Raw genomic sequence first — 16,265 nt, 5'->3', positions numbered from 1 at the left:
CATTATTTATAATGTGGACATCACTCACTTACAAAACCTTGTACAACCTTAATGAGTTTGTTGTAAACAAACATGTGAAATAAATGGTAGATAATAAATGATCCCTAATATTACTACTGAATAACCTTGAAACAGTAAACGTGTTTATTTAAGCAGTTTTTCCCAGCTACCTTCTGAGCCTATTTATCATTTTCACTTTCCATCAACTAATGTGCTTCTGAATGTTGTGCTGTCCACTTCCTCACCTGAAGACCAGAAGCTGCCGACCACTTCTGCTAGTGTTCTGCAGGGCCAGCTCCATGCCCTCAATCACGTGAGTGCCAGGGATGCAGTGAAAAGTGTAGCATTCCAGTGGCCTCTCCCAAGAAGGACTTACGACTGAAGGCAAAGCGGAAATGCAGACAGTGACTAAAGAGTAACTGAGTTTTACCCAGGTCACTCTGCGAGTGCAGTGATGTAAAGAAGCAGGGAGATGTGGACAGATTAGAAAGCTCTTTATAGAAAGAGCTTGAGCGTTTGAATTGGTTCCAAATGGCCTTTAGAGTAACAACAGCAGCAATAAGAAACACCTTCACAGAATATGCTCCAGGAAGACTAACTCTTTCGCATTTATTAACCTATTCAAGTCACAAATCCAATGAGTTGGGCCCTACTTTTATCTCCTTGTGCAAAGGAGTAAAGAAGCAGCAAAAAGGTGAAGATTGGTGACTGAATTTCATTCTTTCCTGTCGAGTCTAGAGCCAGGGGAAAGGGGTTTATGGAAAGGCATGGACTGCGTGGATGTTGCAGGAGAACCCTATTACGAGCTAAGCCGTGTAGAGGACGCCCAGCTCCCCCTCCACGTGCACCTCCACGAGCACCTCCTGCTTCAACGCAATTCTTCCTTTGTCTCTGGTGGCCTCTCGGGTCCACTTGCTGGTAACTCATTACCCTCTTGGGTCCCTGCTGGAGACGGCCTCCGTCCACACGGTTTTCATTTTTATGCCATAACCCAAGGAAAACACTGTGTTTTTCCTACAGAACTCACAGCACCTTTGTAATTATTTATGGTCACTTCCCATGAGCGGTCTTTCTCATTGTCATCTTCCCAGTTCATCTTTATTCCTATTCTTTATCTCCACATTTCAACCACAGTGCCTGGTCCATGCTTTACACACACAACGTAAGGAACACAGGCAGAGTTGTTCCTATTTCCAAAAAGGGAGAAAAGATAACTTTCTTAATAAAATTAAAAGGAAAAGGACATTTTTAAGTTGAAGGTTTACATCATAGAGGGGCAGAAATGTATGCAGGGAATAACAGAGATAAATGAGAAATAAAAGAATCATATCACAGAGATATATGTGCACCTATGTTTATAGCGGCACAGTTTGTAACAGCTAAAACTTGGAAACAGCCCATTTGCCCCTCAGTTGGAGACTGGATAAAGAAGATGAGGTTTTTCTACAAAATGGAATACTACTCAGCCATAAAGAATGAGAAATTAGATTCGTTCTAGGAAAATGGATACCTATTGAGGATATACTCCTAAGTGCAATAAATAAGACACACGTGTAAATACCAAATAGTTTCTCTGGTGTGAATAAACTATAATAGTACACAAGATCCTAGTGATATAATGGACAATGTGAAATAGGAAGAAAGGGGCTAAAGGTGTAGGGAAAGTGGGAAGGGTGGGGGAAAGCTAATAAAGAAAAAGAAAAAATTGAGAAAATGAAGAAATGGAAATAAAGTGTTTGTAAACGGGGAGGGGATGAGGGGGTGAAGGGAGGGCAGGGACAAGGGGTAAAAAATGAGAACCAAGACCTGTCATGTAAAGGTACAAGATCCCAATGATGAACGTAACTGTACTGTATACCTAAAATATACCAATAAACTCAATGAGGAAAAAAAAACCCAAAAAACCAAGGTTTGGAATATGAGTAGAACAAAGAATGAAGTAAAAATATGAAAAACAGGAAACTTTGGGAGAAAAATAGTTGTGGAAATGAAAGAAAAAGGACAAGCGCATGCAATACGAAAGAAAAAAGAAAGGGGACCCGAGGAGGCGCGCGACCCCAGGAGCTGCCTGGCCAGGGGTCGGTCCGCCACAGGGCCTCAGGGAGCCCTAGGAAGGGAAGGGCACAGGTCCTGGTTTGCTCCCCTTCCTTCTCTGCCCTGACTGCTGATTCCTAAAAGTAATCACCGATGCGCTGAAACAGTTAAATGTTTCCCAAATATTTTAATAATACATGGGCAAAAAGTACTTGTCCTAATCTTATTTTCTCTAATAACATTTGGCCCGAATGAGCGCCATCAGGCAGCTGGATGTTTTCTCACTAGTTTCGAGAGTAGGCATCCCGGTTAGGAACGTAGCGCGCTCTGCACACCCGCGCGGCCCGAGGGCTGTGCGCGCTCACGGACGCGGTAGGAGCCTTCCTTCCCACGCTCGCGCCGGCCGGCACCTCGCGCACCCTCTGCTGGTCGTGCTCGGTAAGTTCATGCCGCAAAAAGGCCACCGGAAGAGAAAGGTCTAAACCGAGTAAAGGAATCTCATTCACAGCTACTCGGATGGTGTCTTCCTTTCACTCTCCCGGATCTAGAATGTTCCATCCCAAGCCCAACTCGTAGGACGCCCTTCAGAGAGTTCTGTTTCCTAGGGTCAGATTTCCTCCGCCTCCTCCAGAGCGGTTTTCTTTTAATTAGCGGTGGACAGGGGCCCCCGGCTTCATGACAAGACCTGGGCGACCCCAACGGCACGTGGTTTCTCTTTATTTCCACGTTTCCGCGGGACAGTGGGATTCCGGCTATTCTTATGGCATGTCTCACATTTCTTTAAATACTTTAAGTTATTTTCTTGAATTTAAAAAGTGTAATCTATGACCTCTTAGGAAATAAGTCTGGCATAATATTAATAATGTTTAATAATTTGCTTTTACTTACAATAATACCTGTGTTGAAGACAGGAGCGGACCGATTTCTGAAAGTCGGCTTCCATGGTCCAGTGAGTGTTAAAATCCCCCACGAACAGTGTCAATCTGACCCCTGCTGTGCTGAATTAGGCTAAGGACAGGTACAGTAGGAGAGAAGACAGAAAGAGGAAAGAGGGCAGGAGCAGAGTGAGACGGGGTGACGCAGGGAGACAAAGGAGCAGAGCGGAGTAGAGGACTCAGCGCTTTGGCCCGGAAGACCCCGGCGGTATGATTTGTCAGGGCCACCGGGGATGCGGCCTTAACCACAGGGACTCTGACCCCATGTGACCCGACAGGGGAAGCACCCGCTGCTCATCTCGAAGCCCGGTCGAATCAAGAGAAACCCCCAGACAACGAATACACAACCGCCCTCCACGCCTCCCGAGGTCGTGGAAAACCAAGGAGAGACGAGAAACTGGCACCAGGCAGAGGACGCTGGAGAAACAGGATGACGAAGTGTACCGTGACATTCGGGTTTGGGTCTTAGACTTTCAAAACAGCGAAAGATACTGGAGCTAGAAAACATAAAATATAAACGAAGGTTGCAGTCTGTTTAACGGCAGCAGATAACCACTGGTCTTCGAGCATTGACAATGTGTCAGCCGTGTAGTAAGTAAACATCAGCGGAAACCGGGAATACATGGTGCACTCTGCAGATCTCTGCGACGTGTAAGCAAATCAAAATTTATTAAAAGTTGGCCCTGTCAGCTGAGTGTGGCTTACAAATTCCCTTTGTGGGGTGGGGCCGTGGCTTGGTGAAACCCTGCTCAGTGTGTGCAAAACCTTAGATTTGGAAAAAAATAATTCATGGTATCGGTTTGAACATAACTTTGTCACTGATATTTTAAAGTCACTGTAGGTAGTCAGTTTTTGGTAGCCAAAGCATCACTTATCCCTGTGAAAGAAATAAGAGCGAGAGTAATGAAATCAAGAGCCCTAGGACACCGTCCTACCTCTGCTCACTCACCAAGATATTTATCTATCAGTTGTGATGGAGCCATCGATCTGTCTCCAGCACTCTCGAGTACAGATACTAAGTCAGCGAACCGTGCTGGACGGTTTCTTCTCCTAAGAAACATCCGGCTTTGTGGATAAGAAAACGGACGGACGCACGGGGCAGCTGAGGCGCTGCACCCCAGGGGTGTCTCCGCCTAGTGCCTGCCGGTCTAGGCCAAGATTTACCAACTTAAAATGTTCTTTACTGACTGCAGCAACAGATGAGGAGTTAGCTTTGTTTTTTTTAATCAAGATTTCCGACACCCACCTACCTGCCCCGTATTTTAATAGACATCTTCGTTCTGCACCATGGCTTTGATTCCGCACCTTGAAGCTCCACGCTGCTCTAATTTCCGGATTCTCCGGCGGTGGACGCCTCCTGATTTCGCTCTGTGATGCTCCTGAAGGACCCCGCTCGCCCTTCCTTTGTCCTCTCCCTCCTGCCTGCCAGCTTTTCCGCTGACCTTTGCTATGTACCGAGGCTCACACCTCTTGCGTCCTGCTGGAGAGCCGCCAGACTTTCATAACTTACCTGGTTCTGAAACACGACGCCCAGTGGTCAGCAGCAGCGTGATTATTACACTCGCGTAACTATTGCTCACTGGAGAGACAGGAAGTGCATTACCTTTGTTTCTTTTCCTTTCCGTCTATTTCATGCCCTCTTCTTAATTTTTATTAATGCACGTTTGCAGTACATTCATCATGGAGCTATCTCTTTTTTGTGCTTTCTGATTGGTTTCTTTTCCTTCTCTTGCATCATTTACCTTTCTTACATTTTAAATTCTGTTTGGACTCCCTGTCCTTCAGTCTGTGGGGCTGTGAATCTTCCTCCACCCAGTTCTGCTTGGAGCCTCCAGCTTTCTGGTCCACCCTGCTGTCCTGGGACTGCTTTACTGCTCTTCTGAGGAGGACCCAGTGCTTGCTGGAATTTTCCTATGTGGGGATTGATTTGTTTGTTGTTTCTTTTTAGTTTTGAAAAATATATTCTTAAGGAATTTCATCACAAAACCATGTGGTACACTTACAAGAGCTGACAAAAAACAAAACAAAACAGCAAAAATAAGCCAAAAAACAAGGGCTGACTAAAATATGTGTGCTTAAATTAAAAAAATCATTACAGTAAAAGATACATCGTCATGTACCCCCTCAAAGTCCTCCCTCTCCTCCCAAACACTCACCCCATCCTTGACACTTTCTGAAGCCGTTCTGGAGTCCTCTCTCGTGAGTCCGTTCTAGAGGGGAATAAAACATACAGTGAATGCCGCTGCTGAGAACCAGCATGGAAAGGCAAAACCTTCACAAAAACTACACAGTTTGTTTTAATCACCTTATTCATCAGATCTGGCGCTGACTTCCAGCTCTTCCGGAAAGTCAAAGTGACCATGAAAGGAAAATGTTTTTAATTGGTTCAGAACTTTGAGGCGGCCAGGACAGTAAAACGAAAGACTCAGGGAGAGGACTGGTTCAGAGCTGCTTCAGAAAGTAGCAGGAATGATGCGGAAAGTTTGAAGCCAGGGCGAGGATTTTGAGGGGGATTCATGGCAACGCTTTTACTGTAATAATTTTTAACATTTAAGCGTTCACTTTATTTCCCACCACACGTCACATGTCTGAAAGCCTTTTTCTCTGCTGTCACAGCTGGTGGATGACTTTGCTGGTATTCATTTCTAGGTGAAAACCCCTTTCCTTAGACTTTTGAAAATGTTCTTCACTTCTTTCTCTCTAGTAGTGCTGATAATTCTGACGATGGTCTGTGTTTTGAGTCCTTTTAGAAACTTGTGTCTGTCTGTGCACTGGGACACTTGTATTTGCTGTATTGATTATTTTGGGGTTCTGTAATGATGAGGTGCAGACTGTGTTTCTCTTCTTCACCCAGTCCGGCTCGTCTGTGTGTAGACTTTGCCTGAAGTAGTGTTTCAGCTATGGGAAATTTCTTCCGTTATTAACCTTCTGTTTTCTTTGTGCTTTTTTTCCACCAGTGTTACCCAATTTGAAGTCACCCACGTCTCATTCTATCTTAGATTTCCTACTGCTTGCCGTTCAGTTCTATTTTTCTGGAAGATTTTTTTTTTTGGATACCGGGGGTTGAACTCAGTACCTTACATGTTTGAGGCAGGTGGTGGAATGGAAGATTTTCAATATTCATATTTTAATTTCCAAGATTGAATGTGCTTTCTTATTTTACTATTAAATAACACCCTGCTCTTACTTTTGTATGTTCTATCGTTACACGATAGTAATATCTTCTCAAGTATCTCAGAACACGCAATCAAAGCCTTCTTCCCTCCTTTTCTTTCTTTTTTCTTCATAATTCTGCTGTTGCCAACCTGTTTTTCCTGAGTCATTTTTGTTTATTTGGAGCTTTGGTTTATTTATTTATTTATGGTTTTTTGAGACAGGGTCTCACTATGTAGTTGAGACTGACCTGGAACTCACTATGTAACCCAGGCTGGTCTCGAACTCACAGTGATCCTCCTGCCTCAGCCTCCCAAGTGCTGGGATTACAGGCAGGCACCACCACGTATTTGGAGCTTTTAAAATTCACACTGAGCTTTTATTTTTCTATTTCTGATATCTGGTGGCTCTTGCCCGTGTATTTTTGTTTAAGGGAGTGATAACAGCAAAGCCTGGTGAGGTTTTGTCAGGTGAGTTATCCCCATGGCAAGCTTTTTTCAAGATATGTGGGCGGGGAGCTACACACTGCAACTTGTGACTCCTAATCTTGGGGTTCCAGCTCCCACAGGGGTGGCCAGGCTGCCCTCCTTCCCCCAAAGAAGTTCATTAACCTTTCATAGTGTGGAATGGTGGCTGTTACTGCTCTCTCTTTCCCTCCTTCTCAGTTCCTGTTTCCTTTCTACCCTTCCTTTCTTTTCCTCCCTCCCTCATTTCTCCCTTCTCTGTCTTCCTCCTCCTCCCTCTCCTACCCCCCGTCTCTCTCTGTCTCTCTCTCCCCCATCTTTTTTTTTTCACTTTGAGGCTTGGCTGTGGGTAAATCTTAGGCAACAGCCAGAGCTTCCGAGAGCGAGGTGGGGTTGGGGAGGCCTGTGGGGAAGGTGACGGGTTTCTGCTGAGACCCTGGAACTCTCTGTTTTCAGCCCTTGTCTCACATCTGCCATCCAGCAGAAGCAGCGCTTCAAAGTCCTCAGCCCTGGTTCTGAGGGAACAGAACAGTCTTCCTGCTTCTGCCTTTGCTGTGTCTGCTTTCCGGCGTTTCCCCTATGTCGGGTGTCACTGACTATTTCCTCACTGGCTTTTGGTCTAACATTTTTGAACTGATTTGATGGAAGCTCCATCTTCCTTTAACTTCCTCAGGGTAAGTTTATACCATTTTTTGGGTCTACACTTTTATTATCACTTGTGTTGGTTCTCGGGAAGGAGAGGAGATAACTTAGCTACTCTGTCTTTTGTCTGTCTTTTCTCCTTAGAATGAAGAAAAAAGGGACCATTCTTGTTGATACATTTATTTGTTTGTTCATTCAAGAAATATTTGTTAAGTGCTTTCACCTTGCGCCGACAGTGTAACGATGATGAGCAAAACCAGACTCGTGAAGGGTGCACTTGAGAGAGGAAGAGACTGACCTACGATCTCAAAGATAACTGAAGATGAGCTGATTAGATAAACATCGAGGTGAGGAAAGAGTGTTCCAGGAATAAGCTGTGGCATTTTTCAGGTCCGAGGGTTGGAGGGGAAAATGGTGGTTAGAAAAAGGACCACGAGCATCTTGGTGGCTGCACCGCGGAAGGGGAGGGCAGAGCAGTGACAGAGACTGGGAATCGGATAGGCTGTAGGCCAGGCCTCGCACCGGAGGCAGGGGAGCCGGAAGGGTTACTCGGGGTTTGGGGTGAAAGCAGCCGTGAGGGAGCTGAGTTCGGAAGCTGGGACAACTGCCCAATTTGCCCAAGTTAATCTGAGCTTGAGTCGCACAAGTGGACATGAACGGGCCACACAGATTGCGTGGCTTAGAAGGGAATCGGTGCTCTTTGTCGTACATTCCACAGGGAAAGAGAAAGCATTTTCCAGGACGGCTCCCAAGGTCAGAGTGGAGGGCGGAGAGAAAGCCCCTCATGGCGCTGAGCTCCCCGAGGAGGTGTCTCTGAGACACACAGGTGAGGGCCCAGCGGCCCCGTGGACAAACAGAGGCCATGTGCACGGGGCAGATGTCATCGGGGTCACCGACAGGCAGCGTCTGAGGGAGACTTCTAATCAGAGTTCGTAGCACAGACTGGGTAAAAAGAAGGCACGGGTATTTTTTTCCCGATTAAGGGCTCTCAGTACAGCATACCAAAACCATGAGAAGCCATGTCCAGTTCTTAAAAAAACGTGTTATACATAATAATTATTCTTAAAAAGGTAGTCAAATATCTGGCACAAAGACAAGCTCTTACCTCAGTGAGGTTTGCTCACAGAAGGCATTTTCAACCATTTCTTTAACTCAATTTTCAGTGAGATACTACGAGTTCCAGAAAGAAATTTGGTCAAAATATGGGTGAAAAGTTCAATTCTTTTCTCTTTTTTGGCTATAGCAAAACATCCAGATTTGGGAGAGTTTCAAATTTACACCTCAATTTCCTTGCAGTAATATAGATTTTGCTTTTCATGTAGAAAACAAGGGAGAGACAGGTTTTCCATTTAAATTATTTGTTGGTGACACAGATGCTATATTTAACTTCAAAAATTACATGTTGGCTTAATGTTAAAAGAGCACCTAGTTATGAGCTTTTCAAAGTTCTAAGAGAAAGAGATTAAAATATATTTAAGTAGACATTTTAAGTGATTGCAACTCTTCATATTAGATTTCAAGTGACATATGACTTCATATATTTAAGATTATAAGTCATGTTCCCACAAGACTATATGAAAATCATCTTAGACAAATGAAATAGTTTCTGTTTTATAAATACGATATTGTTCATTTTGTCTGTTATCCGTGTTTATGTTCACTTTAAATTTTACACATTGCCTGTAGGTGGCGCTCATGTCACAGTTATATCAGAAAGTCCACCAAAACTTCCTATAGCTTTTCTATATTTTGTTCTGAATCAGAATAAAATCAAATCCTCTTCTGTCTAACCATCATAATTTAATAATTGAATTATGTCATATCTTTGGGATATATCATCTGCTCAAATAATGTATACAATAATTGCTTGGAGTATGGGAAAATGCAGAGATAATTTTGTGCTCGATGTTATTATAAAATTAGTTATTTGCACTCAAGGAAGAGAACCTTGATATACATCGGATGGATTTCTTGAAGTTATACCTAGAGAGTGATAAATATCCAGATTCCAGGGTGAGGGTGACTACAGAGCTGTCCCCGTGGCATGGACCCCGGATCTACATGCAGGCCCACCCGGGTTCTAGAAGGGTCTTCAGACACGAGTCCGACCTCTGCCCGACACTGGTGAAGGACACAGGAGCCGAGTGCTTGAAGCCCTCGCTGGGATACAGCCCCTGAGGAGGGCAGGGCAGTGGCTGCAGGCGGGCCATGACGGCCCATGACGGCCCATGACGGCCCGGCTCACACAGGCGTGGAAGCCTTGTTGGTGTTCATGTGAAAATGTTAATCATTTTAAAAACTTAGCTTGCTTTTCTGAGAGAAGCAGCGGTGTTGCACAGGTGATCTTGCCACGGCCGTTTCTCCACCATCTCCGTCTCTAGATCCAGAGTCTGCGGAGAGCTCAGGGAGGGAGGAAGTCTGAACAGGTCGAGCAGCCTGCGGCCCAGGGCTCAGGGGAGAGCCGCCTTCTTTTGTTCTTATTAGTTTTTAGCCTTTGAATGTCTTCCTCATTATTTTCCAGATCAGCATCAAATTTTTAAAGAGATGCATTCCAATAAAAAGAAAGTGGAACAGTACGGAAATGTGAAATGCACAAACTGAAGTCCCTGCCTGCTCGTGCCCAGCTCTCCTGTCCCAGTCCTCAGAAGCGGCTGTTACTAGTACTTAGGTGTAGACATCGCTCAGTACTTCCATCCATCCACGTTTCTGTATTTTAAACAGACGAGGTATAATGCCACCCATATTCTGTAACTTGTGTTCTTCGTGTTGCATGTTTACAATAAGATTTACGAAGCGGTTGTGTGATTATATACCACGGCAACGCTGAATCTCTTTATATCCTATTTTAAAGCACAAACGGTATTCAGCCTTCTGGTAAGAGTCTCGTCGTCTTTAAACTCACAGTTGTTCCCCATTCTTTGTGCAGGAAGAGTTTCTTATACTTCGTAGTTTGAAAAGTGTCCCTATTATGGATTGCATACCCGCAGGCGGTGGAAACTCTGCGCAGGAGGCCGGGCCAGGGCCTTCACCCCGACAGAGTCCACGATTTACGAGTTGTTCAGACGCGGCCGGTGCCCTGCGCACCGTCTGTGCGCCCTGGTGCCTGTGAGGGCAGAGAAAGCTCCCCTAAGTGAAAGGCAGAGACCCCAGGCCCCCGTCCGCACCCCAGCCCCTGCCCAGCAGCTGCAGGCCTGCGCATGTCCAGGACGCGTGGGGGGGGCGCTCTGTGCAAGGACCTGCGAGGCCCAAGCCTTCTGAGGAGCCCTTTTTGGAACTCGGTGTGATTCTTTGTGATTTATTGATTTGCTGCAGCAAATTTTCTGTGTACTTAGTAATAAATCGTATCTTTCCATGTCATACAGAAAGGGCAATAAAATATAAATACTTTTTTATGGAAGTGAAGTATGCCATTGTACACAAGCACCATGAAATTTATTTAACTGGTTACTTATTTCTTATTTGGGACTTGGGTTGTTTCCTAAATAATGTGTGTTTAATGGACATATATACGTTATACATATTTATGAGTTAAAATGAGACATTTTGATGCATGTAGACATTATATAATGTTCTAATCAAACTCCTTGAACATTTATCATTTCTTTGCGGTGAAAATACTAAAATCCCTTCTTTGAGCTTCTGGAAAATGCGCGGTACTTCGTTGTTCCACCCACCGGTGGGACGCCAGGACTAGGTTCAGTATTTTTAATAGCACAATGTTTGGTAAATCAAATTGAATATATTTTGTTTAATTGTTTAAAAAATCTATAGAGCAGATCTTTACAGTAGCAGGTTTGCCAGTTAAATTTTTGAAAAAAATAGCTCCCCAAATACAGAAGTGAATTTTGTTGCCAGTGAATGAGCGCATTTCTTTTCACCACAGCCTCGTGCACTCTGACTGTTCTTAATCTTTTATTGATGGAATTAAAATTGCATTTCATTGTCTTAACCTAACTTTCTTTATAGCTACATTATAATTAGTGAGGGGAAGCTCATCTTTATATACTATTAGTTGTTCAGATTTCACTTAAAATTAAGAAATATAAACATATATCCAGGGAGTAACGAATAAAGCAGCCTGAAGCTGAATCTCTCCTTAGGGGCTTAATGAGGCCCAGTGGAGTGCAGGAGCCAGATTCTGACCAAGAAAGCAGAATGTGTGCCGACATCAGGCAGGTGACAGGGACGCAGCAGGGCGGATGTGTCTGGGCTTTAAGGACTGAAGCGATCTGGGCTTTGACGGAGCTGTGCTGGATGTGATGCCCCTCTGGACCCTTTGTCTTAACCCTCATGTGGCTGAGAAGGGCTGGCCAGGGATCTGCATGTTAGTTCTGCTGCTGCGGGGCTCTGGGACATCTGCTGTGGTGTGTGGCAAATACGGATCCCATAAACCGGCGGACCGACCACACACAGGCCTGTCTGGACGGTCGCGGGCCGTCTCCCAAAAGGCAGAGTTGTAAAATTTTAGCTGTGGTAAGGATGGAGAATAATGCGTAATCTCTGCAGACACATCGTTCTCACTGAGGGAGTGAGAGCCTCAGCTCTGTTTGTCCTGTCCCTGTCCCCAGAGTTATACATGATAACGTGCCAAGTGTCCCTCTGTCTCTGTGCTGTGGCCAGAAGGTGGAATTTCCTCCCCAGGAACCCCACATTCCCCCAGATTCACACGTTTAAATCCTCACCCCGAGGCATTGATAGGCCTTGGGGGAGGTGGCCAGGTCATGGCAGTGAGCTTCCTGACGGAGATTAGAGTCCATGTGAAGGAAGCCCAGGAGAAGCACCACCCCGGGAGGCTGAGGAAAGAAGCAGCGTTTCTGCAGGGAAGAGGCCTCACCCAGTTCCGGACTCTGGGCATGAAGGAGATCCATTGACACTCAAGTCATGACGTTTTGTTATAGTGCCTTGAACTGACCAAAGCCCTCCACCGTGGTCTTACTCCATGGATTGCTTTTTTTTGTTGTTGCTTTTAATGCGTCGAGTTTAATCATTAAGCTCAAGCTCAATCAGGAGTATGGCTTTCTTTTTTGCAGGGGAAAGATGAAAGTTTTGAGACAGCTTCTCTCTTTATGAGGGAATTCTTTTATATAGTATCTAGTATTTTAGAAACATTAGTGGGCAGTGTACCCAGAAGGATCTGAAGTAAGTCGGGATAATTTACTACTAAATTAACATTTTGCAACTAAGGATGTCTGTAAAGCCCAAAATTGGTTGTTGGAATTTTGCAACAAGATTTAATGAAACATTAAGACACTCTGGTAATGCACTCCACCAGCACAGAGATGTCCCAAATTTTTATAAATCCCTTCAATTATAAAAAATTCAGGGAGAGTCCATGGGTTGCAAGTGCCAATCAAATTATATTGCTTAAATAAAATTAAAATTAAAGGACTTCAGCCCTTTCTTAATTTCCTATTTTATCCATGGCACATGCAAAGAATAAGGTTTTCTTTAACAACTGTGGCTAAGATTTCTCACTATAATATATCTGATCCTTTCAGTTACCTGAGTTCTTTCATAGTCTGACTTTGAAGAAAAGTGTCTAAAGAGCTAATAGAAAAAAAAGCATTATTTGAGCACCGATCCTACAGCCATGAGATCTGGAAACAGACCACCTGCTGTATAGAGCAGTGATCCCGAGGGGAATTGGGTTCCCACAACCCCTAACTGTTGTTGTCTAAATCTTGGCAGTGTTTTTAGAGAAGGAAATTAGCTGGAGAAAATTTTCTTGGTTCATACCTGTCATACTCCCAGTCCACACTTTCAAACTGTTTCAAATCTATGACCAGTGTATCTGAATATAGTTTGGATCTGAAATGTCCCCCATAGGACCACATAGTAAAGGCTTGGTCCCAAGCCTGTGACATTAATGAGAAGTATTGGGGTACTGGGGGTCTGCTCCTGAAGGGTTGTTGAAGTCTGGCCCCTCCCTGTCTGTCTCCTTGCTTCCTGGCTGCCCCAGAGTATGCAGATTCCTCAAGCTCATGCAACCACCGTGACATCTGCCTCGCCACAAACTCAAAAGCAAAAGGCCAACCAGCCATGGACCAAAACCTCCAAAACTGTGAGCACAGAGAAACCTTTCCTTCTTTTAAATTTATAGTCTTTAGTATTTTGTATAATATAAGAAAGCTGATTATTACAACCAGTCAACTTGAAAGCCAGCAATTTCTCCTAGCAAGAGTTAGCTTTGCCGTCATCTCATGGACAGAATCTGTCCATGTGCTCTGTAATCTTTTCCAAGCTTAGTAATTAGTGGTGACTTTGGCTTATGGGTCTCACTTCAGGTGACTTTGCTTCCTTCTTCATATATTCAATCCCTTTTAATTTCTACTTTATCTTTGTACAGCATGCCCCCTGGGCCTATAGATACAGTGTTGCAGTATTTTGTGATCAGGCATTTTCCACCCTATACCTTTGCATTCCTATTTGCTGTAAATTGCTTAGCCAGGAATCTGCTAAGGAGGAAGTATTTTCATGGTCTTTTTTCTTTTTTTTTTTTTTGTACTGGGGATCGAACTCAGGTCACTGTGCTTGCGAGGCAGATGGTGGAACCACTGAGCTAAATATCCAACCTAAGGAAGTACTTTCTTATGACTCATTTCTAAGAGACATCAGAACTGAGGCTTTTTTGTTGTTCTGAGGCTATGTACCTGAGAGGCCTGTACTTTGAGATGTTATAGGTAGTTTTTAAATGTTCCATATTTTGAGTAACAGTATTTTCTTTCTTTCTTTTTTTTTCTTTTATTGAGTTTATTGGTACATTTTAGGTACACAGTACAGTTACATTCATTATTGGGATCTTGTACTTTTACATGACAGGTCTTGGTTCTTATTTCTTCCCCCTTGTCCCTGCCCTCCCTTCACCCCCTCCTCCCCTCCCCATTTATAAACATTTATTTCCATCTTTTCATTTTCTCACAATTTTTTCTTTTCCCTTATTACCTTTCCCCTACCCTTTCTACTTTCCCTACACCTTTAGCCCTTTTCTTCCCATTTCACAATGTCAGTTATCTCATTAGGATCTTATGTACTGTTACAGTTTATTCACACCAGAGAAACTATTCAGTATTTACACGTGTGACCTATTTATTTCACTTAGGAGTATATCCTCAATATGTATCCATTTTTCTATGAATGAGTCTAATTTCTCACTTTTTGAGTAACAGTATTTTCTCCTGCATCTTTTTGTGTAGCTGTAAGGTATTTGTCTCTGATTTCATTTCCTGTTGTTATGTTCTACCTTGAGAATCATTCAGTCAAATTTTTACATTTAAATTCCTCCCCAAGCTGTTTCCTTTCCTTAGTTAGCATTGTTTGTTCAGTAATCTTTTTTTTCTTGAGATTATTTGTATTTTTATCCTATTCTTCCAGATTTGTGTAAATACTCAGAGTAATAATTCTGCTGCTGCTAAACATTGACTCATGAAATACATATTGTCCGAATTAAACTTTTTGATAATCCCACCACAGAGATTTTCTCATTGGACCAACCTCTAACCAGACTCCTGTTTTTGCATGGCCCTGGGTCTGTATCTCCACTGTCTTTGCTTGTCCACGTCGAGTTCTGATTCACTCATTTGTCTGGTGTGTGCTTTCAGGGCTCTGCAAACTCTGAAACTTACCTAATAATTCTTGGAGTATTTTGCTATGGTGGTCCAGGTTCTCTCTCCTCCCACCTGTTCTGATTTTGGTTTCCTTTAACAACTTAATGTTGCTATCCTAAATTTAAGTACTTCAACTTTGTAGAAGGAAGTCTATTTTTTAGCTGAAGAAGTCATCTCTTAATAGTTCCTAAGATTCTGGTCTCCTTGAAGGAGTCATTCCTGTCTATTTTTTAAAGTTTGTATCTCTTTTCCTCTGTCAGTTATCATTGGACCCCAAAAGCCATTAGATATTTCTCCCTTTTCAGATACCTTCTTTAATATCCAATAGTTCTGGATGTATTTCTTTTTCTTTTTATGTCTTTCTACCGTAGCTTTTAGAATTTTTTTTTCCCATATTTATGAGTCCATATTGCTTTCCATCTTTCAGTTGGCTTTTGTGAACATATTTCCCTTTGTCTCTCGTTTAGTTGCTTCCATTTCTTTAACCTGGAGAATGATTTTGAAAAGACAAATTTAGGTCAGATTTTAGTGAATGCATACTCTATCCTGTAGATTGCTATAATGTGGCTGTACATTAGATTTTATCTGGGGTTCTTTAAAATCGTCGGTGCCAAGGGCTCACTGCCAGAGTCAGAGTTATTTGATGAGGATGAAAACTGGACATTGGTTATTTTGTCACTATTCTAAGTCTCAAGAAATAGGAAGAAAAAAAAGGAAGAATCTGAAATTTTACTGTTTACTCCCTAAAAAAGTAGTTTGCCACAGCTTCAAGAATGCTGGTTTAAAATTTGAAACTCCATAGTCAGAAATAAACACCCACAGGAATGTCAGAGGTCAAGATATTACACTAATATCTGAGGGCAGGAGGGTCTGGTTCCCCAAGCTTTCATTCCTTTAGTGAAATAAAAAGAAGGCCACATGAAACCCACACACACAGTAGATCTTACAGGGGAGGAACCTTGAGTTAAGGAGCCTTGAATATTACACACTATAAAGGAACATGCTCACTCTTTGTTTCAGAGGGGAACACTATGTCTTCTAAAGCCTTAAGCATAGGGAGTATTTGCCCTGAAAGGACAGATTATCTCTTATCTTCTTTATAGATATCCTTGTAAAGATAATCTTAAGGGCAGTCAGTGCTTCGTTTCAAATATGAGAAAAATGTAAGAAAACTATGGATAATTGACTCCTAACAGTCGATTTTTCTTGCTGAGTAGAAGAAGGAAATTTTAAAGTTGTTTCAAGCAGGTGAACACAGTGATGAGATTTCATAGGGAAAGAAAGTGAAGTAACAGCTTGACGCTTTTTTACTAATTCAAGAAAAACTTTAAAACCATTTTGACTGATGGTAGAAGGGATAGTTTGAAGAAAAATAAACAGGAATGGATTATTAATAGTCTGAATGGATGAAGATAATGTTGACGGAATCCAGT

Source organism: Fukomys damarensis, unplaced genomic scaffold (assembly GCF_012274545.1).
Source record: "Fukomys damarensis isolate Sample0158 unplaced genomic scaffold, DMR_v1.0_HiC HiC_scaffold_14, whole genome shotgun sequence".
Classification (NCBI taxonomy): Eukaryota; Metazoa; Chordata; class Mammalia; order Rodentia; family Bathyergidae; genus Fukomys; species Fukomys damarensis.
The sequence above is the reverse complement of the archived record's forward strand: the minus strand, read 5'-3'. Positions refer to the sequence as shown.